At 45.2% G+C, this 25,884-nt stretch overlaps 1 long non-coding RNA gene across 3 annotated transcripts in view; it reads left to right on the top strand.

Annotated features, from left to right (window-relative positions):
- The window catches only part of LOC129209341 (uncharacterized), a 69,478-nt gene that overhangs the window by 23,875 nt on the left and 19,719 nt on the right, over positions 1-25,884 (top strand). For all 3 annotated transcript variants that reach the window (XR_008578047.1, XR_008578046.1, XR_008578048.1), the window contains exon 5: positions 7,566-7,712. This is a non-coding gene — a long non-coding RNA (uncharacterized LOC129209341). The remainder of the gene's footprint in view (positions 1-7,565; positions 7,713-25,884) is intronic.

Raw genomic sequence — 25,884 nt, 5'->3', positions numbered from 1 at the left:
TGTTTATGACTGGGCAGTGAATGGAAAGCACTATCTTGATGGTCTGAGGGTCAATGTTAGTTCATTTTGTCTGAGGTGCTTGTTAGCAGAGTATTTCTCTGGTCGAAGATACAGTTCTTTCCGGGCCATTCAACTGCAGTAATGCTGAATATATCTGCTGTTCCTGCAGTGTTACCTAATTCTGTCTGGAAAGAATTAAAATATCTTTTCATTTGGCAGAAGTGACATATTTATAAAGCAAATGTTGAGTAGGTCTCAATCCTTGTAGGACCCAATGCAGGACGGGTGATGAAAACAATTGTACAAGGCAGAATTATGGTGAGGTCGTTTGTTCTCTGGTGGTAAAGTCTGCAAATCCTAATGGGCTGTTAATGGGCTAACAGGCAGAAATTAGGAAACAGTGCAGCAACTGCTCATGATGCATTCCTGTGCATATTACACAGGCAGACAAAGATGTAACTGGTTATAATAGAGACAACAACATCCTTCCTTTGTGTGGCAGATCAATCAATAGCCAGGCATGTGATCTTGTTCACTATTATGTTAGTAATGAAACCTTCTTGTGATGTGACAACTGTGGAATAACATTTGGTCACAAAGCTGGTGTTAACAAGCACAACTGGCACTCTGGTAATTAGACTGATTTCTGGTCTACTTTCACAGATTGTCGATAAATGCAGTAAACAACAGGCTGCTTTCTTTCAGAACAAGTTATATGAAGTCGTCATCCATTTGGCGGTATGTACTGTACTCTCCTTCAGTTTTTTATCAGACTGTGGCAAGGTGGGGATGTGCATGTATTTCCTTATAAAATCATGTTGCACAACAGAAATTTTGCATGCATTGTTCAGTGATCACCTAATTAACTTTAGCCTTTTTTCTCTTGGGAAGGATGCTAATTTCTCAGTTACAGGTAGGCAGGTAGATGGAGATGTTCTTCCTCAAATTTCCAATATTCTCCCCTCTGATAAAGCTGTGTCTGCTATGGACAGCCATTAATATTGTTTGAGGATACACTGAAATCTCAGAAGCCATAGATTATCCTTGGTTTTAAAGGCCAAGAATATAGAGCATATCCAATTGTAGTATAATTTGTTACCTTAAAATAACTAAATTCAGCCATGGATGTGCTAGCCAGCTTTTCCATCACCAATTTAGGACTGTTATGTCAAATTTCATTTGCTGTGTTTCCCTCTTCCCACAGACCTGCAATAGTGGAAGGCTGAGCTGTAGTTTGGTCTTTTCACATGCATGGCAGGATAAGGAGCGAGAGCTCCTTCCCTAGGTCCTGCACCTCTTCTGAGCCCATAGCCTGGCCCTGCACATGGGAAAATGTGTGAGTGCCTTAGTTCTGCCTCCTCCCTTTCCAAAGCAGATGAATCAAGTCAACTGAGACATGTCTGGGGGCAGCTGCTCAGTTTATTTTGCATTGGCTACATGGCAAAGCTTAAGCTGGAGGCACTGTAACGTATACGCCATAAACCAGTGCGAATTTCTATGCTCACTGTACTTTCACAAGGTGCGTTCAAAAACTGAACATAGGGGATGGCGAGTGGCAGCAGTGTCGTGGTGTACATGGGCACTGGTGCTACCTGGCACTTTGCTCAGATCTGTCTGAAGCTGAAGTCCAGCTCCATGCTGATCTCAGGGCTCCTTACTGGTACAATTTGACTGAGAAGGATTTCTTTCTCATGCTGGGCTATCTTTTGACCACTTGCTATAACTAAGTTCACTTTATAAGATCAAGTGAGCAGTGAACATCTCTTCATGGCTGTTATTGATAGTTGCCAGATCCTAATTCCCTGTGCAATCAATGAAAAGCAGTAGAGAGGAGTGTTTTACAGTAGGTACCTAATTTTATGCAGGATTAAGGCAGGAAGATGCCTCATTAGCAGCCAGTGAACATGAAAACTAAATCCACACTTGTAAACCAGGGAGAGGTTTTGGACAAGTTCACTCAGACATAGGTATCGAGAAGCTAGAGAGTATAAATAGCAGTGAACGCAGAACAGTAATCTGAACAGTTGGAAACGAAGATCAGAGGTGTCTGTTGCTGTTCCCTTCAGAGCACTCTGTTCTGACAAACTACTGAGAAAGACCAACGAGGCTCGCTATGGCCTGTCGGTTTGCACCACTGAAAAGCCTACAAGCTCCTAGAAAAGGAGGACTATGAAAAGCAAGATAGGAATACGTGAGGTTTTGTCTGATAGGGCAGAACAATGTGTAGGAAGGGATTAGCAAGAGGTCTGTGGGCGTACCAAAATACCATGTGCTCGGGGAAGGGGCAGGGTAAGAACCTCTTCTCAGACTTGTGGCTGACTGAAGATGACGGTACAATTTTGCATGAGACCTCGTGTCGCGCAATCCCAGCTTGGTTGGGAAGGGACTGCAGGAGGGCTTAGGTCCAACCTCCTGCTGAAGGAGGCCAGACCAGATTGTTCAGTTTCGTTCAGTCTGCTGTTGTGAACCTCCATGGATGGAGATGATACAGCTTCCCTGGAACTCTGCTCCACTGCTGTTCCCCTGTCCTGAAATCAGACTTAAAGTATAAATGTGTCGTTTCACAAGTTTCTTCAGTTCCAACATGATTTTGTTTGGAGCCAGTGTTTCTCAGAACTACGCATAGATTTCTATGGCTAAACCTATTGATAAAAGACTCAAATCTGCTGATGATGCAGCACTGAGACTGCATTCACCTGTCAATGGGACTCCATAAGCAATGAATCTTTTTTGCTGCAGGAAGTCAGAAAATAACGTCTTAGTTCCTAGAAGAGACGAGGTTCAAGCACCGCTAGCTGCAGTATATAACAAGACCATATCATTTAAAAAAGAGATGGTTGGTCAGAGCACATGTGAAAGCATCACGTTTGGAGAAACAACCCTGTGCGCTTGGAAGGTAGCTAAAGAAACGAGACAAGGAGATGTTTTGCCATTCGTATCACTTAGGCTCTGCTGTTTCGAGGTTTTACCACACAAATGATTTTGTTAAAGGACAGCAGTGTAGAGTGTTTCCAGCTACGTGGGTGGAAGATAGCCATAGCTGCATGTATTTAGGCCTTCCCAGTGCACTCTCTGTAGAAAAGGTTTTTGTCGGGAAGGAGCGCAATGTTCTCCCTTCTTAAGTGTGTATTTCACATTCTAAATCAATTTCTTTGGTAAGATTGAATAAATTCTAGTTCACTAGCTTTGATTTTTAAAGAAATGGAAGGAACAGAGTACAGCTAGTGACAGAGAAGTTGCCTTGGCATTCTATGTTTATTTGCCATCAGTTACTTCCATATTAAATTGTTCCACTTACAAGCTAGTATAATTTTTTTTCTAAGTGTCTGCTGCTCTGTCTAGTTGCATAAAATGAAGCTCAGTTGTTTATGACCTGCACTGTACTTCATCACTAGCCTTCAGCAAGTGTACAAGCTCTGGAATGAGAATAAAGCTTCACCGGTGGTGACACAGCATGAGGCCAAGTATAATGCATATTACCGTGGCACACCTGCGCTGGCTTTCCCTTGCTTATTGTGACAAAAAGTTTGCTTTGTTAGCGGGCAAAATAGGTATAGCTTAAGGTATAGCCAATCTTTTCTGATTGGCCTACTTGGTTCCCATTAACATTAATGAGTAAATGGACATATATGGACAAGAGAGCAGATGCTTGAGGAAGCAGGTAAGTGCAGGAACAAGGTGACATTTTTATAGTCACTTTTCTGGCTATAACCACTCTTGAACAGCCATAAAATTGAACTTTTAGACTCTCTAAATATAAAGATTGCACAATGTTTTTGTATTACTTTATAGCTGGAAAAAGTCTAGCAATAATGGCGAGGTCTGCTCTTGACTTTTGAAAGAACAAGGTGCCAGCTTCACCCCACCCTGTGCTTGTTAGGCCCATCCTCAGTAAAACACCACTTGACACCCTTCCCACAGTCTTAGCAGTTATCTTCCAGTTTTTGTCTTCCCTGTGGAAATGATTAGTTAAAAGTTCATTAAGAAGGAAGCTTTGTCACTATCTAGAGACCTCAGATTTTTTTTGCACCTTTTCAGTCTGGTTTTGAAGGCTGCAGACACATGAAAGAAGGTGGTCAGGAGAAGGATGATGATCGTTGGTTTTCTTCTGGCAGTGGACAGAGGTGTTGTGACTCTCTGGGATTCCAGCAGCCCTTCGTGTCGCAGCCCGTGGCGTCTGAACCTGCTGTCGGGGCGGGGGGGGGTCAGCGATAGCCGGAGAGAAGGGATCAGCTCCAGCTGAAATGACAGAAGTGGCAAGTGTTTCCCCAGTGTTTAGTTTAGGTGAAGACAATTAATTCTCTCTTAATTTCTTTCTCTTCCTTCAGACGTACAATACGTCTGTCTTTCCAATTTCTCACTGAGTGTTAGATCCTGAATTTCTAGCTTGACTGGATAAGGCAACTACCCAGAAGAAATAAGAGATCAGCTGAGGAGGTTTCTAAACTAGGTTTACTGGGGAGCCTCAGGCTCCTTCTGGCTTTTCAGGCTGCAGCAGTAGCCAAGAACATTTATTCCCATTTCCACTTGGCAAAGAAGATTCCCCCCCCCCCTTTTTTTTTTCCTCTCTTTCTTTCAGATATGGGCTTCATTGCAGTTACTTCTTTTCTCTTTCCCAAATTCAATTACTGAAAAGCTACTTTTTGGATGCCTTTAGCTAATACTCTGAGCATCCATTTAAAAGAGCTGGACACAGATATGATGTGTAACAGCTTTTTGGTTTAGTGGCGAAACTGAACCCAACCCAGTTGAACCTGAATCAGACAGTTCAATAAGTTTTTTACAAAGTTAACAAAAAGGTATTTTTATGCTACATCCAAAGCAAAATGCTTAAATATTTGATGATTTTTTCCCTCTTTTTTAGTAAGTATTTTTTTAATCATAAAACATTTTCATTTCATAGTGGTAAAGTTTTTTTTAGGGAAAAAAAACCCCAACAAAACAAGCCACTTTGGAATCTCACTTTTAAAATGCTAAAATTGTTTCAACATTTAAAAAAAAAAAAAATTCCTCCTGCTTTTTCAGCCAAAGCTACGTCCTGTACTGAGCCCAACAGCAGGAATTGTCTCCGTTCCACTGTAAGTCAGACAGTCAGTGAAGGCAGCCCTGCGGGGTGGGGGGCTGCGTAGCCCTGCCTGGAGATGGTAGTCAGTGCCAGACACTGCCCTAAGCGCCGTCGGCGGTCTGCTCTGTCCTACACGTGTTGCTGCTGTGCTCCACAGACTTGCTAAATTGATTTCAATCATTTTCTAGGCTCACCTCAATGTGCTGCGTTTGTATCTATGAAGCGTCTGTGATTACGGTCTAGGCAGGGCATGATTAAAGAAGAGGTACTTATGCCCACAGCTCCTCCAGTGATTTTATCAGACTGTAACCTCTTTATTTAAAAATGTATCTGTAAAGAAAACCTTAGTTAAGCATCCCTAATGCCGGTGGTGTCTGCATAAATATGTAGCCGGCCTGAATCAAGAGTTCCAGAGAGGGCTGATGGCCCCGTGAGTGTTGAACCTAAGGCGTGTGCTGACGGGAGGACTGCAGCCTGAGCAGGCAGGGACCACCACCACCACCAGCGCTGCCCTTCAGGGAGGACTGCCGCCGCTCTGCGGTGCCTAGCAGAGGGCCATGTGGCTCTCCTGAGCCGTGGGAGGTGATCCTGCCGGCTGTCCTCCGCAGCCCCTGCGCGACCGTGGCTCTCGCCTAGAGACGTTGCAGCCTGCCTTCCTGCTGCCCAGCTGAGTCTCGCGAACTTCTGGGTAAATTCAAAGCCTGGTTACTTTTTCAGTGTTTCTGCTGGGGAGATGGCTTCCTGACGCATTTGAGATCCTTTGTCATTTGGAAACATTGAGCCAATTTAGTTAACGTTTTAATTTTTGTTGGATTTATAATTGTTGTCATGTGTCAAGAGGTCAGTTTAGACAGCTTGGTAAGCTGGAAAAGCTAGCAACAAATCCAATCATGTGAATATCCTTTCGTTTCAATGGCTTTTCCTCTCCTTGTTTCAAGCCCAGGAGGAGGCCTTAAAGTTGATGAGAAGATAAATTCAATTATACTTAAAGCTGACTTTGGCTCTTAGCTCTCATACTACCTTTCCCCATCTTTGCCATCCATCCTATTGCAATCGTTTAAATTTGCCCCAATAGTAGTTTGCCTATTAGCTTTGCTAATGAATTTACTAGTGCAAAAGACCACTTGCAGGGCTGTCCTAAACATAATGAATGTAATTATTTAGCACAAAACCAGGGCAGCATCTTTTTCTCTCTTGACAAGAATAATTCTTTATTCTCTCATTAGCTATGTGCCTTGGTCTCAGTAAACTAGTTATTGACCTGCTCATTTAAGGAGCTTCACTCTAAATGCTTCTTCCCTTATTTAACTCAGACAAGTTCCTATAATTTCCCCTCACCATGCAGTGCTAGCCGGTAAAATGTAACCATTGTTCATTTGTTGTGAAGAGAGCTGGAAGACAGGAAGCTATTCTTAGATGGATGCTCAGCCTCCTGAGCCCTGCTTGCTTGTCCCTGGTTATAATGGATACAAAACTGTATGGGGCTTAGTAGACATCATGTAAACTCTACAGGAAATCTGAGCCAATGAATCATGGAGACAGACCCCTACTGAGCATTGTGTGTCTGAACAGACTGCAAATAGATAGAAAAGCAGCTTAAGCAAGTGGCTTTCGTATGACAAGAATGCATAAATTAGAAATGAATTGAGAGTATCTGTTGTTTTAAGGCAGTTGGATTTTTACTTTCTGTACTGTTTCCCTGTTGTAAGAAACCACTAATTACTTGGACTATGCTGAAGACTGATGCAGGGTTTTTGCACGTGCATTGTTTTTGTCACTCTTTAAGCATTCTCTGCTGGATTGTGCTGGCTCAGCCTGGCAGCGCTGTCCCACGCTGCCTCCCCGCAGCTGTACAGCTACCCTGTCCTGCCCAGCAGTGTCTGCTGGGGCATCCTCGGAGCTTCCCACCTGGAGCATGACACAGAAACCTGGGGAAAGCAGGACTCCAACGGTGTCAGTGCTTTCCAGGCTCACCTCCCAGCCAGGGCACACAGGTCTCCAGCCCTGGCCAGGACCACCGTACCAGTTGAACTGGGATTATCCCGCAGCAGAAGCAGCAGCCTCACATCTCACCCTTGCAGTAGTCAGCGCTGGGCATCAGTCGGTTGCCTCCTGCTCTCCTTGGGCCATTCGGTACACAGGACTGCCTGTTCCCACCCTGAGCATTAGGGAGTGGAAGGGAGCATGACGTTTCCAGGCAGCCTTCTCCTGCAGTCAGCCATTGGATGACCAAAGGGGACATCCCAGGGTACCGAGGAGCAGAGCCTGCTTGGTCTGGATCTGAGCTGCCCTGAGTCAAAGGGTGGGCTGTGGGTAGAGAGGCTCACCTCCAAGATGATGGCCGTGTAACAGAGGCAAGGATGAGGAGAGGGTAAAATCTCAAGACCTAGCCTTTCCCCAGCCTCTTGGTAACAGCCTTGCCCCAAAAGGGATTTTTTGGTTAGGGGTTCAGCAGGCTCATCTGAGAGTGATGGTCCCTCACTGCATCTGTGGTCTGCAGGTATGGTACAGGCAGCATTGACAAACCTCATCTGCTGACCACACGTTACCACCCTCCGCTCAGCGACAGCAAGCCAGCCACCCCAGAAGCAGCTACCATCTCCCCAGCTTTGTCTGCAGCAGCATCACAGATCAAAGGCCAGGAGCGGTAAGTTTTTGTCCTCTCCCCCTGCCTTTCTAGCCGAGGCCCAGTGCATCGTCTGTGCTGTGCCTCTGGAGCGCGCTCTGTCCCGCCGCAGCCCTGTGTGATGCCCGCGGGGTGCAGCTGGTCGGGGTGCAGAGGGCCCTCTGCCAGCAGCAGCTCCAGCATGGCACAGGGGGTGAAGGATCGTGATGGAGCAGGCAGAGGTAGGGCAGCCTGAGGAAGGGCTGGCAGTTCTGGTGCAAGCTCCACTGCCAGCTGTGAAAGAGCTTTGGGATATTTCCCTCTGAGGCAGTACCGTGTTGACTGTAACTGCCCTCACGCCTCCTGCACGCGGCGAGCTGGCTGCAAAGGCAGGGTAATGGTGCTCTCAGATCGTGGCAAGTGTGGTCAGGAGCGCGCGTTTGCAGAAGAAGGGCTGAAGCTGGCACCTGCTGTGGCCTCGGCAGCAGCAGCAATCGTCTCTGCTCTGGGGCGGCTGATGTGGTGGGTTTGGGAACGAAGCGCTGCTGGGTTCAAGGGCTGGCAAACAGAGCTCCGTGCAATGGCTGACCGCGGTTTTGTTGCTCGCTTTTCGATTATTTGCTGGCTTTTTTCAGTGTTTTTTTTGTTAACTTTGCCATTTCTAAGATGAAATATCTTGTCTATAGTTGTTCACAGATTGTGATAATAGACTGCGGGCAGATGGCCCATAGTCTGTGGTCCAGCAATCGTATGAGAGAGACAGATAGCAGCCCTCAGTTGTGTTTATAAATACTGGTGCCGCAGAGTCGCTGCTTCTTGTGGCCCGGTATGGGCCGCATCACCTCCTGCTGTTATGATGTAGGTTTTTCACCGAGTCATTTGTGCCAGAAGCCCGCATGAGGTCCCTGGCTATATATAATCTGTACGGCTTCCAGATGGGCCTTGGGAGTAATACCACATTGCCTTTGGGGAGACAAAGGGGTCTGTGTCTTTTCAGGTGGGAAGAAGGCGACACCTGAGCAACTCCCCTAAGAAGGGAAGGGAGGGGAACGGCCGAGAGAGCCCCTTTTGGGGGGCTGAAGCCCTGCAGTGAGGGCAGGCAGGGAAATGAAGGGGCTGTGCCTGTGGGCAGCCTTTCAGGCTTGGTGTCCCATGGACACCTCACCTTGTCCCAGCACCTCTGCTGACGGTATGGCCGGAGCCCGTGCCATGCCTACCACTGCCCCATCTCAAACGGAGTGCAGCTTCACCTGAAGCGCTCGCCGGGTCCTGCAGTTCCCAGCCCCTTTGGCCTGGGGAGCTGCTCCGGGGAGCAGTCAGGAGCGTGACCTGCGCCGTGTACACCCAGCCGCAGTGTGTCTGCATTGTGCTAACTGCAATACATCTATGGGAACGGGGCTTGCGCAGCATAATGTAAAAAAAAGCATCAAGTTTTGCTTTTGAAGTGAATATAAAATCCAAACTTACCCACTGCATAAAGTCAGTGCCGAGTTATTCATATTTAAGAAGGGAAAATAAGGCACTGCATTTTAGCTGCCTGGCTTTCTCAAGATTATTCTTAAAAATCTAATGTTTTTAATAGAAAAGCTTTTAGGCTAAGTATTTGATATGAGGCAGCTTACTTTCAAGGTGTTTTTCCATTTCTCCTAGGTAGATTCAGGAAAATAAATGCTTTATTTTAAGCTAGCATTTGTCTGTTTGAATGTAATTGTGCTGCAAAAACTTAGCAATAAACACCTTCACCTTAGGGAAAGCTGGTTAGCATTTTCATTGCATTTTTATGTTTGAATAAGGATGGTTTAATATATCTTTTTCTTGACTCTAATTCCCACTCATAAGGGTAACCTGGCTTGACAGCGCATGAATTCTAAGCTAAAAATGAGACAAATTAGGAAGAAGTCTATTGGCACTGGAGAACGGGCATCAGGACAAGGTGGTATGACTAAAAGTATTGTTCAGAACAGTCTTCAGCCTGAGGTTTAGAAGGTTGTGTACCTTAATTCTGTTCAAGACTGTTTAATTACAGGTTCTGTGGGTCTTATTGGTGTGTGGGTGTGTGTGTAACTGCAGGACCAAGTCTCAGTTCCTCAGTCACGACTCATGGAGCTGCCCACTGTTGTGTGGCTCTGCAGAAGGTGGGAGTTGTGCAAATGTGAAAATGGTGAGCCAGGCACTGAACTGCTCCCTGATGCTCTGCAGTATCTGAAAAAATTTTCTTCAGGTGTTGCCGAGAACATTGCAGGGAGTACTCACTACTTCTTGGCTTTCTGTACTCTGAAAGGCAGAATTAGTTTTGGATGACAGCATTTGTCTAATGGCAACAAGTTTCATTTGTAATGGCAGCAGCTGGTACAAAGGTAGTATCTATGTAATACCAACGCTTCCCAGTCCTCAGTAGAGTGAGCGTGGTCCTGCGGCATCATGTTTTCCCAGTCGGTCGGTACATTTCTAGCTGTGATAGCTGGTCTTTGCAAATCCTTGTTAGTTATTTCATGTGAAACATGGGTAAGGAAAGAAAACGGTGATTGCAGTCACTTAGTTCTACTTACAGATCTTTCTATTTCTTAACAGTCACTGTTTTTCTATGAAAAATGGTTTGGCACTGAAATATTATAGTGTAAATTGCAAGAGGAAGATTAATTTGTCTCCCATCTTGGCAAGCTTTCCCATTATGTCATTAGTTCTGAGACCTTAAGTTTAGCTTGTTTTTAGAGGTTTGAAATAACTCAAAGAAATTTGAGGTTAGTTTGATTTGATGTACACAATCATATTGGCTCTTTTCTTCTACTACCAGACTGGTCTTTAATGCAGGTTTAGCTAGATTTATTTATCTGCATTTTAACAAAATCAACTGTGTATCAAGCGATTATTTCTAATATACTTGCAGCGCTCCCACAGTTAAGTAATTGCTAAAATGAAGAGCAGGGCAAAACATGATGCGTGCATGTTAGGAAACTGTGCTGAATTACGAGTTCTGCTTTTGCAATACAGAAATGTGATAAAGGTAAGGGGAAAATGTATTCCCCAAGATTTGTATTTGAAAATGTGAACACAAAAGATGAAGGGTCTAGGATCATTTTTACTTTTAGAGGGAATGTCCTTTTGAGGGTTAAGGTGCAAGCTGTTTCTTCATCTCTAGCAGTGGGCTTTGCCTCCCACCCACTAAGAGAAGAAAGTGCCCTGCGACACTGTGCGGACCTTTGGTGAAGTTCCCTTTTTGAGTTGCTCTTCAGGAAGCCTTTTCTTGTTCCAGCTTGTGAGCCTCTCAGGTAGTCTTGTCAGAGCTTTTATTTCCAGCCTCATTGTCCACTTGTGGTACGGTACCTGAGCCAGGACCCTCCTGTACCAGCGGAGAGCACAGGGACACGCGTCCCCTTGTCGCAGACGTCACACTATTTAGCAGAGAGTGGAAAGGGAGATAAAAAGCCCTGTAATCACAAAGGCTTGTGCCGTGTGATAACCTTCAATCTGTGATTTATTTTTCTTCTCTGCAGATACATATTTGTATCTAAACCCATCCTTTCAAGCTCCTCTCACGAGACTGATCATTTCTTGGCATCCCAAGAGAAGGGGGTCACTGGTGTTTGGAGGAGGAGCTGAAGTAGCAGCATTATACAAAGCATAAACACTTTAAGAGTCAGTAAATGAAAGCAATGTACTTTGCTCCAATACTCATCAAACAGAAGGAAGAATCTGTCTCAGCATGCTGTAGGATGATCATTAATTTTTAATAGTGTTAATGTTTATTAGTGACAGATGATTGACTTTAAGTGCCTTATGAATAATAAATAAATGATGTGGATTTTGGGCATCTGCCTTAGATTTGTATGCAAAGCCAGTGGGACTAACCTTCAGGGTTTCAGAGGAGTGTAGCTTCGATTCCTCGACATGTGCCATAACGCAGGCTTTAAGACTTCTCGGGTTTTAGCTCCGATAAACCTGCAAGGCCTTTCTGGCCCCTTTCTTAGGGCACATCGATTGCTCGGGGGCCTCAGGGTGAGAGGGGAGCTCATTGCAGCTCTTTTGGCTAAGGCAGGGCTGCTGGAAGGTGCATTATTCACTCCGAGCCTCTGCTGGATTTCATAACACTTAAACACCTGTGTCCATCAAACAGAACACACAGGATCGCAGCTAGAGCTGCTCTTGACTTTGTAATTTCATTGACTGACAGTTTAATATCTATTTATTTTCACATCTGACTCCAGTAGAGACAGGCTGGCATCCTGAATGTCAGGATATTATGCTGACAACTGTGTTTTTTCATTACTATAGGAAAAAAAAAAAAAAAGAAAAAAGAAAAAAGGGATTCTTCATAAGTAAAGAGGTTCTTTTCAAGCACAGCAACTGTAATAAAGACCAAATTATACTTCATATAAATTTGGTAGTAACCAGTGATAGGTTATGTGTACATATTTATATAGGAACTAGGGCACAGTTTCAGACTTTCTAGTAATCTGTCTCTTCTACACTGTGAAATGCTATGTAATTATATTGTTTAAATAGCTGGAACAACTGCCTTTACCATGGACTCTCATAAGCAGCACTATCTTTGCTTAAATTAAATGTTTAAAATTGGCCTCTCATTTTGATCCAATTTTGTTTGCTTTCTAAACAGAAACAAGTGGCTTATCCCATCAAAATTCCACAATATTGAAAGTACTTAAGAGAACGTTTCAAGAAGAGAAAAGAGAAATACGCATGTTTCGGCGAGGCTGTGCTGATGTTTAGAGAAAAGAGGGTAAAACTGTTGCCATATTGGGCACCGGCCAAATGGCTGATGACTCTGTAATAATGTTCTCCAGATGTTAGGCAGTTAAACCGGACCAAAATGGCTGTTGCTAACTTACTGTCATTCAGTGCTTACTACATAAACAGAAAATTTGTATTTAATTCCACTTTAGTTCAATGGATTGTGATTAATATTGTAATTACCCTGATTCAGAGAACTTTTTAGACCAGACTCTTCTGGGTTTTCTCAGAGTGTAGCACTATACATCAGCCGTGATTACATGGTGTATCCGACTGGGAACTGCCCTGTAATCACATGCCCTTGCGTTCCCTGAACCACTGGGTGGTATGGGAGTGAGAAGGAGACACAACTGCACTCTGTAAAATGTTTCAAGACACTGAAATTAAATTTCACCTTATCCAGGGGGAAAAAAAAGAAAAAGAATTGCTCTCAAAATTCACAGCTTTCAATTGGTCATCGGGTGACATGAAATCACTCAAACTTGTTTGATTTCTCAGCAGTCACAACGTTAATTACTGTCATTAATGCAAAGCCTTGAATTTTTGAAACTTTTTTTTATGCCTAACAAATAAGCATCCTATCTCAGTTTCAGGGTGTAGTCAGAGCATGACAGTGTTGCACGCATGTGGTCAGAGGACACGACACTCTGCTGCCAGGACACAGGGCATCATGGTCCTTTTTCAGGCATGCAGACACTAACGCAGCAGTGCCCCTTACTGCACCATGTCTGGCCTCCTTTGCCCACTTCTGGCTTGATCTGTGCACCCATCCTCAACCTGGCTGGCTGCTCCTGAGCTCTTGCTTAGAGGGCTGTGGGCTGGGATGTCTTTACAGGTGGAAATCTAGGCTCCTCCTGTTCCTGGCAAGGCACTTCGGTGCCCACAGTGCGTTTCTGCATTGCACTTTCAGAAATAATTGCACAACCTGCACCCTAGGAGAGCCTTGGGTGTCATGCATCCCTTCATGAACCTGCCTGAGAGTGACAGAATAGAATCATAGAATCGTTTAGGTTGGAAAAGACCTTTAAGATCATCAAGTCCAACCGTTAACCTAGCACTGCCAAGTCCACCACTAAACCAAGTCCGTAAATGCCGCATCTACGCATCTTTTAAATACCTCCAGGGATGGTGACTCAACCACTTCTCTGGGCAGTCTGTTCCAGTGCTTGATAACCCTTTCGGTGAAGAATTTTTTCCTAATACCCTATAATAACCTCCCCTGGCACAACTGAAGTCCATTTCCTCTTGTCCTATTGCTTGTTACTTGGGACAAGAGACCAACCCCCACCTCACTACAACCTCCTTTCAGGTAGTTGTAGAGAGCAAGAAGGTCTCCCCTCAGCCTCCTTTTCTCCAGGCTAAACAACCCCAGTTCCCTCAGCCGCTCCTCATAAGACTTGATCTCAAGACCCTTCACCAGCTTTGTTGCCCTTCTCTGGACATGCTCCAGCATCTCAATGTCTTTCTTGTAGTGAGGGGCCCAAAACTGAACACAGTACTCAAGGTGCGACCTCACCAGAGCTGAGTACAGGGGAATGATCACTTCCCCAGTTCTGCTGGCCACACTGTCTCTGACGCAAGCCAGGATGCTGTTGGCCTTCTTGGCCACCTGAGCACACTGCTGGCTCATACTGAGCCAGCTGTCGACCAACACCCTCAGGTCCTTTTCCACTGGGCAGCTTTCCAGCCACTCTTCCCCAAGCCTGTAGCATTGCCTGGGGTTGTTGTGACCCAAGTGCAGGACCTGGCACTTGGCCTTGTTGAACCTCATACAATTGGCCTCAGCCCATTGATCCAGCCTGTCCAGATCCCTCTGTAGAGCCTTCCTACCCTCAAGGAGATCAACACTTCTGCACAACTTGGTGTCATCTGCAAACTTACTGAGGGTGCACTTGATCCCCTCATCCAGACCATTGATAAAGATACTAAAGAGAACTGGCCCCAGTACTGAGCCCTGGGGAACACCACTTGTGACTGGCCGCCAGCTGGATGTAACTCCAGTCACCACAACTCCTTGGGCCCGGCCATCCAGCCAGTTTTTTTTACCCAGCGAAGCATATGCCCATCCAAGCTGTTAGCAGCCAGTTTCTCCAGGAGAATGCTGTGGGAAACAGTGCCAAAGGCTTTACTGAAGTCCAGGTAGACAAAATCCACAGTCTTTCCTTCATCCACTAAGCGGGTCACCTTGTGATAGAAGGACATCAGGTTGGTCAAGCAGGACCTGCTTTTCATGAACCCATGCTGACTGGGCCTGATCACCTGGTTGTCCTGTACATGCTGTGTGATGACACTCAAGATGATCTGCTCCATAACCTTCCCCAGCACCGAGGTCAAACTGACAGGCCTGTAGTTCCCCAGATCCTCCTTCCAGCACTTCTTTGTATGTGGGCTGACACATTTGCTAACCTCTGGTCAACTGGGACCTCCAGGACTGCTGATAAATGATGGAAAGTGGCTTGGTGAGCACTTCCACCAGCTCCCTCAGTATTCTTGGGCACCTGGGATTAGCCACCTTGCTGCTGTTAGCCACCTAAATATCTTCAAAAACCAGTCTTCTGGTGGATGTTGGACGATTTGCTATCGCCGTACTGTACAAACATAGATGTGCATAGACCCATCTCGGTGGTCAAAGGTAAAAATAAACACAGTGTTTGCACTTTTTTGAGTACATAACCAGCAGGGCAAGATTTTGCATGCTAAAAGCAAAAAAGATGTCTGTGTAGCTAATCAAAGGGGCAATATTTTAAGCCCTGGTAAGAGCTTGGTGCTCTGCTTGAGTTTACAGAAGTGTCAAGAGTATAGCAAGGACAAATGAGAATCTCGCATGATCTTAATGTTCCTATTTATATACACATAAAATAGAACAGGGGTTTAAAAGCTAATGCAATTTTCTATTATAACGATACCCTTAATAACAATATGGTTTCACAGCAGAGATATAAACAAATGCAATAGAAAATGAGATAATGCTATAAAATAGATGCATTATTTTTGGAATTTGAAGGACACTTGTCAGAAAACATTTACCAACTTACACAGCCCACAGCAAATGAAATACAAACTTACCTTCTGCTGTTGCCTGGATATAATGTATTTACTGCATGGTTTTCTTATTGCTGTGGATTTCTAACATAATTAGTCATTTCTGTTGTTGTGTGTATCATATCTGACCTAGAATTTACCAGAACTCACTAAACAAATGTTGAAATCAGAAAAGAGACAATACTTTTTTTTTTTAATTCATTGGAAGATGCAAAACTGATAAATAGTGTGTGTTTCCACAGTACAGCTATACACCAGCTAGATATGCTGTGATTATCTCAAGCATTTTATTGAAGTCTTCTGTTTAGATTTTGCATATACTTTGCTGCTAGCTCAATTGAAATGAACTGTAATATCCAATTAAAAATTAGATGTCTGCTTTAGATTGCTAACATTAAAAATATTGTGGATGAAATAAGAGCTGACCTGAACCAAAACACATCCTGTGAGCGCATTGTAACTAGCATTTGCTTTTAGAAAATATTACAGATTATATTTATGAAATTAGCTGCCTTCCTCTTATTACTTAATTCGTCCCTTCTATCTTTCCTTCTTTAGGTTTTGCTGAAATCACAGAATACTAAAACTCTCACAAGAGGTTGGTTTTCTTTGTAGCTTCCATTTCAGTTCTTTGCTGATTGTGTGTGTGTTTCTTTTAATCATTTAACAGTGTTTTGTCACGTAAATGACCATTCCTTTCTCTTTCATTATGAAAGACTATAACCAGGAGTGCCGAAGCGGATTACTGGGTGGCATTTATTGTTGTGCATTACTTTACCGTGTCGTCACTTATCCACGTTCTTGGCATGTCGGCAATCTGCGCTGATTTTCCCTCCTCTTGGAGCTGAAGGATGCCCGGAGGAAAGGACCCTTCTCCCACCAGATGCCGAGGTAGCTGGGCTATAATGTGCATTAGCCGGGGGCAGGCAGCCCCCCCGGGGTGGAAAGTGATGTTGCAGAGTAAGAAAATGTAGAATTTAAAAAATGAAGGATGGCTTGTGCCTTCACTGTTGCTGGGTGACCCCTCCTGCTTTCTGCCCAGTTTAAGGGCATCAGAGCTTGAACCTCTCTCCTCCCTTGTATGGAGGACAGAGGCAAGAAGAAGTCTTTGTTTCTTGTTTCATCAAGCATGGTTTGTGATGCTCAACACATCTGGAGGTGGGCTTGGACTGCTTGGCAAGGGAGGGAGGACCCGGAGGAGCTGTCTCAGCAGTGCAGGAAAATCGGGAGCGTGGCTCTGCAAAGGGCCGGACGGGAGGACGGGTGATGTGGCTGCGGTGGGGAGGGAAGTGGGGTGTCAGGGTGCGATGCCGTGCACCCAGCCCTCGGGGCAGCCGCCGGGGCTCTGGCACGCTAACACACATCGCTGCCCGCCTCAACCCGCTGCCCTAAGCGGTGGCCTGCTCGTGCATGGCCACATCTAAAACGGGCCCTGGGAGATGACTGCAACAGAGGCAGAATCAATACCTCTACCTTTACTCGAGTCCCACTGCCTTTTCCCCTTCACACAATGGATTTTTTAAATTTTTTTTCCTGGTGCTCCCAGTTGTCTTCATTTCACAGATTATCAAGGCTGTATACCACAGATGCTCTTCTTATTATAAAAAATGCAGTTAGGTATGTAAAATGTCAGTTTGAATGCTTCCTTTGCCTGCGCGACGCAGGTTTAAATCTTGAGCAGGGCATGTGATTTCAACTTGCCTTGAGCGTAATAAGGAAGTAATTACTCAGCTGTTGAGAAAGGCCCTAATATCATTACAGATAACCTGAATGTCCAGGCAATATCTGCCTATTATTTGAAATGGTTTCAAAATATATTTAAAAAAATAAAACCCTCACATTCAAATCACATGGAAATAATACGAGTTATCATAAAAAAAGTGTTATGAGATAATTCTAAATGTCAGTTTAGCATATTTTAGCCTATTGGATCTTTAAACAGAGTTGAATAAATCTTTCATGAAGTAAATGTCTTTTTGGTAAACTGAAAGGGACAATAATCTTTAAAGGTCAGTTAACATGGAGAGTTGGTTCTAGTCATTATTATTAAAGATCCAGCTGTATTACCTTTACACAACATTACCCCACAAATCCTTATTAAAACTGCAAGAGCAAACCACGTCTTTCCCTCTCTTCCTCTCTCCCTCCTTCCTGCCACAATCCTGAGATCTTTGATTCTGCCTTCTCTTTTTTTATGTGTAACAATTTCTCTAGTGAATAGAACTGAATGATCCTCACCCTGCTTCTGCCACGCTGCATCCAAAAGAGTCATACATTATAGCTGCTGTCAATGCTGCCAACTAGAAAAAACCTCTCATTTCTACATTACATTTCAGTCTCCCACGTATGACATGAGCTACTCTGCAAACAGTTGTTTAATAGTTTTGAGCTGCTTAGGAAATGGTAGTTGATTTCAATTTTTTATTTAAAGAAGAAGTTGCAGTAGCGTGTTGTACAACTGCTACTGTGTTTAATTGAAAACAGGCAGGCTGTCTGCCCATCTAACTGCCCACCCGTCCGTGACCAATTGGTATTAATAGTCTGCGCAATGCAATGATTTATTTATGCACAAGCACCCTCCAGCCCCTGAAAACTGGCCTGGGAAGGACTCTCTAGCAGGGTGCGTGCATCCCTGGGGGCCTGGAGGGCTTTGCGGAGGCGTGCTGCAGGCTGGCAGTGCGAGGTGGGTGAGATGAGGGGTCTGTGCCCCTCTGCACCGTGTGGTGATGGCCGTGGGGGCATGGCTGTGGGGCCGGAGGAGGATTTCTCCCTGCAGCCCTCTCTGCAGCTAGCTCTTGCCTGGCCCAGTGCTTGAATTGTGCTCTGCTTGGGTAGGTTTGCCCATTGTCTTTTAGCCACCTACTCACAGATGTTAATTCATGGAAAGGAACAGCAATTAAAGAGCAGCTAGCCGCGATCTACTTTTGAAGCCTGCAGGAGCCAGTATGAGCTGTAAGGGAGGTCTGGTGTACGGGACAGAAGAGTTTGCGCTGTGTTTGTGTCTGTGTCCGGACACTGCTCTCTGCTGCGCTCACAGTCCTTTCGTTACCAAGCCAGCCTTGAACAAAGAGGTGATTAGTTGTTTTTGCTGAGGATCCCTGATCGGAATTTGCTGTCAGGGTTTGGCGCTGCGGAGGAGGGTGTTGGCACGAGCGGGGTGGGAGGATGAGGAGTGAGCGGGGCTGCAGGCTGGGGGCTGCGGTGGGAAGGGAATGGGGGCCACATACCCCATGTATCCCTGCTGGATCCGGGTGCTGTTCGCTCTTACCTTAGGAGCAGAGGTGGAAAAATAATGGCCAAGATAAGGAGCTGGGGTGATGCTTTGCTTTCTTCACTGTGCTGGGTGTGGAGAAACCAAAGGGATTTGGGAGCCCTTTGGGTCCGGGTGGATACACAGCAGGGCTGGGGCAGGCTGTTCCCCTGCTCCCAGGCGCCTGCAGGATGAGCAGGGACAGGGTGTGCTGGGCGCTGTTCCTGATGGCCAGGTCAGCTGTAACCGCCCTATTTTAACATACAGACAGGGTTTAGGTAAACAGCTGTGAGCTGTGCTGTGTCTGATGGTGCCGGGGAGCTGGGTGCCCTTTTCAGTAGTGGAGATATAACCCATCTGCCCAGAAATGATGAAGGAAAATTTCCTGCTGTTCAGTGCAGCGAGTGCTTCTCTGTGCTGAACAAGTCTACCAAATGCAATGTGCAGTTGGTAAAATGGCTTCCACGGAGAGACTGCAAAAGCTGACTGGCAGATTTTTTTATCCTAAGAAATCTCAAAAAAAGTCATAGTTTCTATCTTCACAAAAGCAGAAATGTGATATTATGCAAACAGAATAGTGTTCTCCAAGCTGTGGCTTTGATGGGACACACCAGTGCCAGTACCTAATCTCTTGTTACTGCTAACATGGACACGAGGATTTGGTGGGTCGTGCTCCCATGAGCATGGACCCCAGGGAGAGGTGTTGGTCAAAGCAGAGCAGCACTTTGACTATAAACTCTGTTTGTCCAGAATCAGGCTGGATCCTCGGATGCAAATTAATTACCCAAAATACCTGGTGGTGCCAGGCAGGAAAATCACCCACTTGGAGAAGGACCCTGCAGACCTAGTGTGGATCTTCCACACAGAGTCATCTGGCAGCTGGTCATGGCTTTGGGAGAGGGAGGAGGGCTGGGAGCTTCCAGGCTTTGCCTCTGCTTCAGCAGGTGCTTTGGTTCCCCGAGAGCTGCCTTCGGATCTTAGAGCAGTCTGAAGGATTTGGTCTCTCGTACGTATTAGCTTTTGAGTGTTAGATGAGCACAGACAGAGCTCAGAGCCACAGATCTGGGTCACACAAGGAGTTGAGTGCACGGATAGCTAACAAATACGTCATGTCACCTCTCCAGCCCGCCTGCTTTCTCTGCGCTTCTCAAGTCGGTCCTCCTGGCCCAAGCCTGTGCTGCAGTTAGGGCAGTCGGGTTAACAACAGATCTGCGGGTAACGGCAGTGTGGGCAGCTGGAGGGCGTGGAGGGCAGCTGTGTTGGGAAGTTGCTTGCCCTCGGTTATTTTTGCAACCCATTAAGGCTGAGGTTGGAGAGATCCAGAAGTAGTGCTAATGGGGCACTGCAGAAACCTCCCCTTTCCATCGAGATGGGAAGCTCCAGAGTGCTGAGCCCAGCGATGCTACTCTAGTAAACAGTGAAAACACAGTGGAAGTGTTCAGCATTCTGTTTTTCAGCGCTGTGGGCTTTCTCATGAGCTATATATCTATGGTTACGCGCTGTCAGAAATCGTGCCTTCCTGTTTGTGTTTTTCAGGGCTGTTTCCAATGCATCCTAACTTCCTTTTGTTCTTTGTTTTGTGTCTGGATGAAAATCCAAAACCATGCAAGCACTTAAACTCAGAATTTATGTGTCCCTGCTTCTGGTGTCCTTGGCTCTCCCTAGGCGAAAGATTTTAGAAGTGCTGCTTTCTGAGCTCAGTGTTCTCTCCCCTCTGGCGCTGGCTTGCTGATGACCTCGCTGGTCTAAATATAGACTCACCTCCTCCAGGCGCGGGGCAGCAGGACCGCCCTGCAGCTCTGGAGGCGATGGGAGTGTTGCCTTTCCTTTTAGCAGCTCTGCCGGCTTCCGTGATTGAAGCCGCATCTTCTGCAACACTGCTGCAGCCCGGCGCTTGGGCAGCGTGGGGTGGCTGCTCACCGACAGCCGTGGGGCTGCACAGGGGCCGCTTACCTTCAGTCTTCAGCAGTGCCCCTGCCCGGCCTCGTTGCCCTCACTCAGGGTCTGCAGGAGGTGTCGTTTTGGAGCTGGCCAGAATGGCTGGGTAGGGCGTCTAGGCAGGGCTGAGGGCTGGGACACCTCCATGTGCTGGGGAGGGAGCCTGGCCGCTGCACAGCTCCTTCGGGAGGAGGTTTGCAGTGGAGAAGGAGTTGGGGGCAGCGTCTCTGGGGCCACGGAGGGCTCCACTCGCTGGGGAAGCACAGAAAGCTGAAAGATGCTCCATCTGTCCTTTACCCCTCCGATAAATATTCTGCCCTGTGCCCTCTAGATGTGGGGAAGAAAACACGATTAAAGAGTTGAAATGTTTTTATTTGTGAAATATTAACTTTCTGTAATATATATTCAAAAGCAGACACTCATTTAAAGGTTATATTTAATATACCTGTGCTCCAGTTTTTCTTTTTTATTATTATTTTCTTATACAGCTTTCCACTTTCTAAGGCAATGCTCCAGTGACTACAGCAATATAATAGCTGCTTTCTCTCTCAGTACACAATTTGACAGCATTTATTCTTTCCTTCAGTGAACATAATTACTTCACATATGGAACCTGTGATAGCCTACAGGCATCTGAGAGAAACCAGAATCATACAATCTGTCCCCTTTGTGAGCTTAATTTACATTCACAAGTGTCATTTTAATAGTGCTGGCAACATGTAGGATAAAAATTACAGGTCAGCTGCAGCATGTCACAGGGAACTGTGCTTAAGTCAATAACATGGTATTATTACATTCTGGATAATTTTACAAGGTAGATCTCACAGGAGGAATTTGACCCCTATTTCTTTAGTTTTCTGCCTTTTGGTTTCCTCCATAAGGTAATTCATTTAGAAATGGATGTTGCAAAGCTGCAAACGCATTGACAAAGAGGTTAGGCTCTAGTAGGCATTTCCAAATCTGAAAGCAACACCTTTCCCTTGCCGTAACTTGTAACGGCACTTACAGTTACCATGCATCTGGCATATTTAAAATTTTCCACTGTTAATTCTTGAATTTTTTTTTCCCTGATATATGTAATCAAAATACTGAGGGGCATAGCCTTCTGCCTTCTAATTTCGTAGAGTTGACAGAAGTTTCAGCTTTTGCAACTGATTAGTTTTTAGCCAGCTAAAGTAGTCTCAGGTTAGGCATTTTAGACGTTTTGTACAAGAAAAATAGTGAGCGTCACAGAGACATGTTGTGTACAGAGCTATATATAATACCCAATTTAATTTATATATTTATAACACCTAAAATAATAGCTAATTTCTCATCCTGGCATCTGTAATATAAATAGAGGTGCAATAAAGAATCTAATAAAACATCAGGTGATTGGTTTTAGTAAAATTTTTGCTTTGGGTTCAGTGCTGAATCCAAATATAAAATCAATCTCAGTTACCATTACTGATTATTTTCTATTTTTACAAAACCCATAATTTACTGCGGTTTAAGTGTTCAGATTTTGTTTAGGGGAATATTCAAGGGCTTGTACATTTTGTCCATAGTACTCTGCTATTCAGAAAGTCCATATATGCACAGGCAAGGCAAATACACCCCCAGGTGCCTCCCCCTGCACACGCATACCCCCACACATCCATTCTCTGAACCATGCATTCATTCACTCCCCCTGAAATTTGCATCCCTCTCTTGCTGTAAGCACTCTTAGTCGTTTGAGCAGCACAAGGGGAAAAAATATCTTTTATCTAATGATTCATTTTCAAATCACCAACAGTGTTGGAGTTTGAGTGGTTTTTTAATTAAAAAAACCACAAAACAAAAAGCATTTTGTTCCCCTGAGGAGGCTAGACAGAACATACTTGAATCTTTAGTGAGAAGTGTGACAAACTAACAGCAAGGAATTGGAATGACCTCACTTGTATTTTCTTGGTGAGCCTTCTGCTAGAGTACTCTGTCCAGTGAAAGGATGGTGAAAAATTCAAGTAGGTTCAAAAGAATTGAAAGAATGGTCTGAGGTCTGGGAAATGTGGGTTTTTTTACAATGAAAGCTGGGTCAGTTTATTAACTCATCAAATACTTGGATACATAAGTACCTAGGTATAGTGAAGATGCCTGCTCCCTGAAGGCTTGTAGCATAGCCGAGGATGTGACAAAAATACGTATCAAAAGACCAAATAATGGAGTTTAAAGCCAGGAAAATTAAAATGGAGCAAGTCGCACATTTTTGAGAGTGGAGGTAATTAGGCACTGGAAAGGATTGCTGTGGAGGCAGGTGTATTGCCTGTCAAAACTCCATGGCTTTCCAAAGGATGTGTGCCACTCAGCCAGGGGTCTGACACTGGAGGTCAGTCAGTCCTGTTTCATTGTCCACGTTTAAGTCCACCCAGGCCTTGGAATCCTCTGAAACAGCACAGCCAACCTCGGAAGCCTTTGGCCAGCCTTTACTTGGAAAATGCCCATTTGGAGCACTGGGAGATTTGTCTGCGTAAGGAAAAAGTCACGCTCTTCAGAGGCTGGCACAGGAAAGGGTTTGCATTTCAGATCCTCTACGTTAGCAGAAGGCTCTGGTTTTGTTTTCAGCTCTCAGTTGCTGCAGGGGTGTAGGCTGGGAAACCAGAGCTACAAAGGGCAGGCTGGAGATACTCCTGCCACTTCTGGAGCTCCCTCACACACCCATCTTAGCATAAAAACTTCTGTCACTGATGTACACAACAGCATATATGCAAATATTAATATTTTATGTGCCTGATGACCTATTGGCTAAACTGTTTTACTAATGAAATATTCGAAACATAACAATTCTCATTCTTTGTGATGATCTTGTATGATCTACAGTTCAGTTGCAGAAGTAGTATCGTTTGTTCCTCGTGAGATGTCCGCCTCTCTGTAGCTTCTGTCTTCCCCGTTGGCTGGCATGAAGTTTATTACTTGCTTGATTAATGGTTGCCATATCTGGTTTTCCTATTGTGGAGAGGAAAAAATGAAGAAAGAAAAGGTTTACAGGAGAGACTTTGCAGACAAAAGCAAGCCAAGTACAAGGCTGCCTATGAATGGGTATTACTTCTGCTTTTTAAAAGATAAGGGACATGGTCAAGTTTTTGGCAGGAGATTCTCTTCTCACATGTAGCATACAATTATGCTGATAACTTTTGTGAGAGAAGGCTGAATGCGCAGTAGATGAATTATGTACTTGGGCCTGGGGCTTGAGTCTTGTCAGCTTTTGATGTCAGGCTTTCTAGAGGTCCTTTCACTGTCACTGCCTGTTGAGTGGATGTTTATTGGTGGAAAAACTTATCTTAAGAGCTATTAAGCTGGTTTTGAAAAAAGGTTTTGTGTTTCATCAGTACTAGTTTTGAAAAAAACGTATAGTCTTTGCTGGCTGGTTTCAGAGAAGTCACCAGGCAGCCAGGAGGTCGTGGTGCCTTGTGGTTACACCTGATGGGCTGTGGACGTAATCTGTTGGTTTTGCTTTAGCAAAGTGAAATAAGGAACTGCTATGGTGATGTTGCCCAAAACAGTTTTTCCCGTGTTAGGGAGAAGTGTGCTTGGCTTGGATCGCGATGCTTGGCCGTGCTTGCCCGGTGGCACCTGGAGCTACCTCCGTGCGCTGCAGGCAGCACACCGTGCCCCAGCGCGGACTCTCTCCCCCGGTGTATAGTGTTATGACAGATGCAAGAGCCCGGATTAGTACAGGCAGTCTTTCATATTGTATTTTCTGAGTGATGGATAAAGAAAAAAAAAATCTACGGATTGTGTGTGTGCTGTTTTAATTTATCACTTAGAGGATGAAGCTGAACAGAGTCTGTGGTTAATATAAATTTTAAAAAGATGATGAAATGCTTTTTTCTCCCAAGCTGACATACAATCTTATTTCCCTTACTCTTCCTCCTCCTCCAAAAACCCCCCACCAAGCTCTTGTCTCTGATTTGTTCATAAATACAATATCAAACACCTCCTCTGTGCCTCTGATGTATGTTTGAGTCCGCGTGCCACTGTGCTGATTCATCTGGAGGATGCCCTGCGTGTGAGTGGCTTGGCACAGTATGGGACAGGGGAGGAATCTGATAGTGAGAAAGGCAGAAGCAACGGCATAATTATGAAGGATTTTTTCCCCTCATACCGCTGCTTCTTATTTGTTCTGCTCTCCATGTTTCCCTTGGTTATTTCTCTTCCTGAAATGAAAATAACCTGGCAAGAAAACAATGTTTCCACTCCCATCATTTTTTAGGAAAGGAACACCAGGCGTGGGGTTTTTTAACGTGCTAACTGATGGATGATTATTCACCAATATTTTTTGTTGAAGCAAGCAGGCTTGTTAACTGTGGTGACATTTTTAGTGATGCCATGATATGCCCGTGTCATTGTTGCTTGATTTATCAGTGTCTAAAGGAATAATTTGTTGAAAAACTTACTCTGGATCTTGTGTTCAAGGCTGACTTTATATGTGTATGAGCATGTGTGAATTTGTATGAAAATAAGGGACAGAACTGTTAAGACGCTTCTGTTTTGGGTTTTTGACTCTGCATTATGAAATACAAACTGTAGCCTTGAATTTCTATGCTTTAAAGTGGAATACTTAAAAAGAGAAATTTTGTAATTGAGAGCAGCTCAGCCACAGCCATCCTACGGTTTGCATCTATTTACTCCCTCTCTTCTCCAAACTCCTGACTCACATTCTCTCATCCCTGTACTTGCACAGGACTGTTACTTGCAACCCTCCGCCTCCCCAGCCACCCTCCCGCTGCAGACACTTGCCACACTTGCCCTCCCTGGCTCGCTCCCCACCACCTGCAGTGCCCCCCAGCCAGCAGCCTGCTAACCAGGCACCCCGCACCCCGGCACGCGCGTTTTGGTCCTGTGCTGGGCCTCTGTCTTTGGCGTGTGGCTGTCATGGCTCTTTGAAGGGTTAAAGCCAGCGCGCCGGTGTGGTTGGAGGAGCGGGACGGTAGTGATGTTGGGGAGTCCGTGGGGTCACCCTGGCTCTGGGGGAATGAGGACAAGTGGGGATCCCATTCCCTTGGAGAAAGAACACTTGGTGAGAAATGCCCTGGGGAAAAGCATTGCTGAAGGGTTAGGTGTGAGGAGCTCAGGAGCACCGACATGCTCCAATCGACCCTTGCACAACGAAGGGAGGGGTGCAACTCGGACGGCCAGGAGCCTGAAGCAGTAGGTATGATAATGTGATGCAGCTACTTGGAGATGCAGCAACCCCAGACAGTTTGCCAAAAAAATATA

The sequence above is a fragment of the Grus americana genome, chromosome 8 (assembly GCF_028858705.1).
Source record: "Grus americana isolate bGruAme1 chromosome 8, bGruAme1.mat, whole genome shotgun sequence".
In the NCBI taxonomy this organism is placed as follows: domain Eukaryota; kingdom Metazoa; phylum Chordata; class Aves; order Gruiformes; family Gruidae; genus Grus; species Grus americana.
This window is presented reverse-complemented; position numbering and strand designations above follow the sequence as displayed.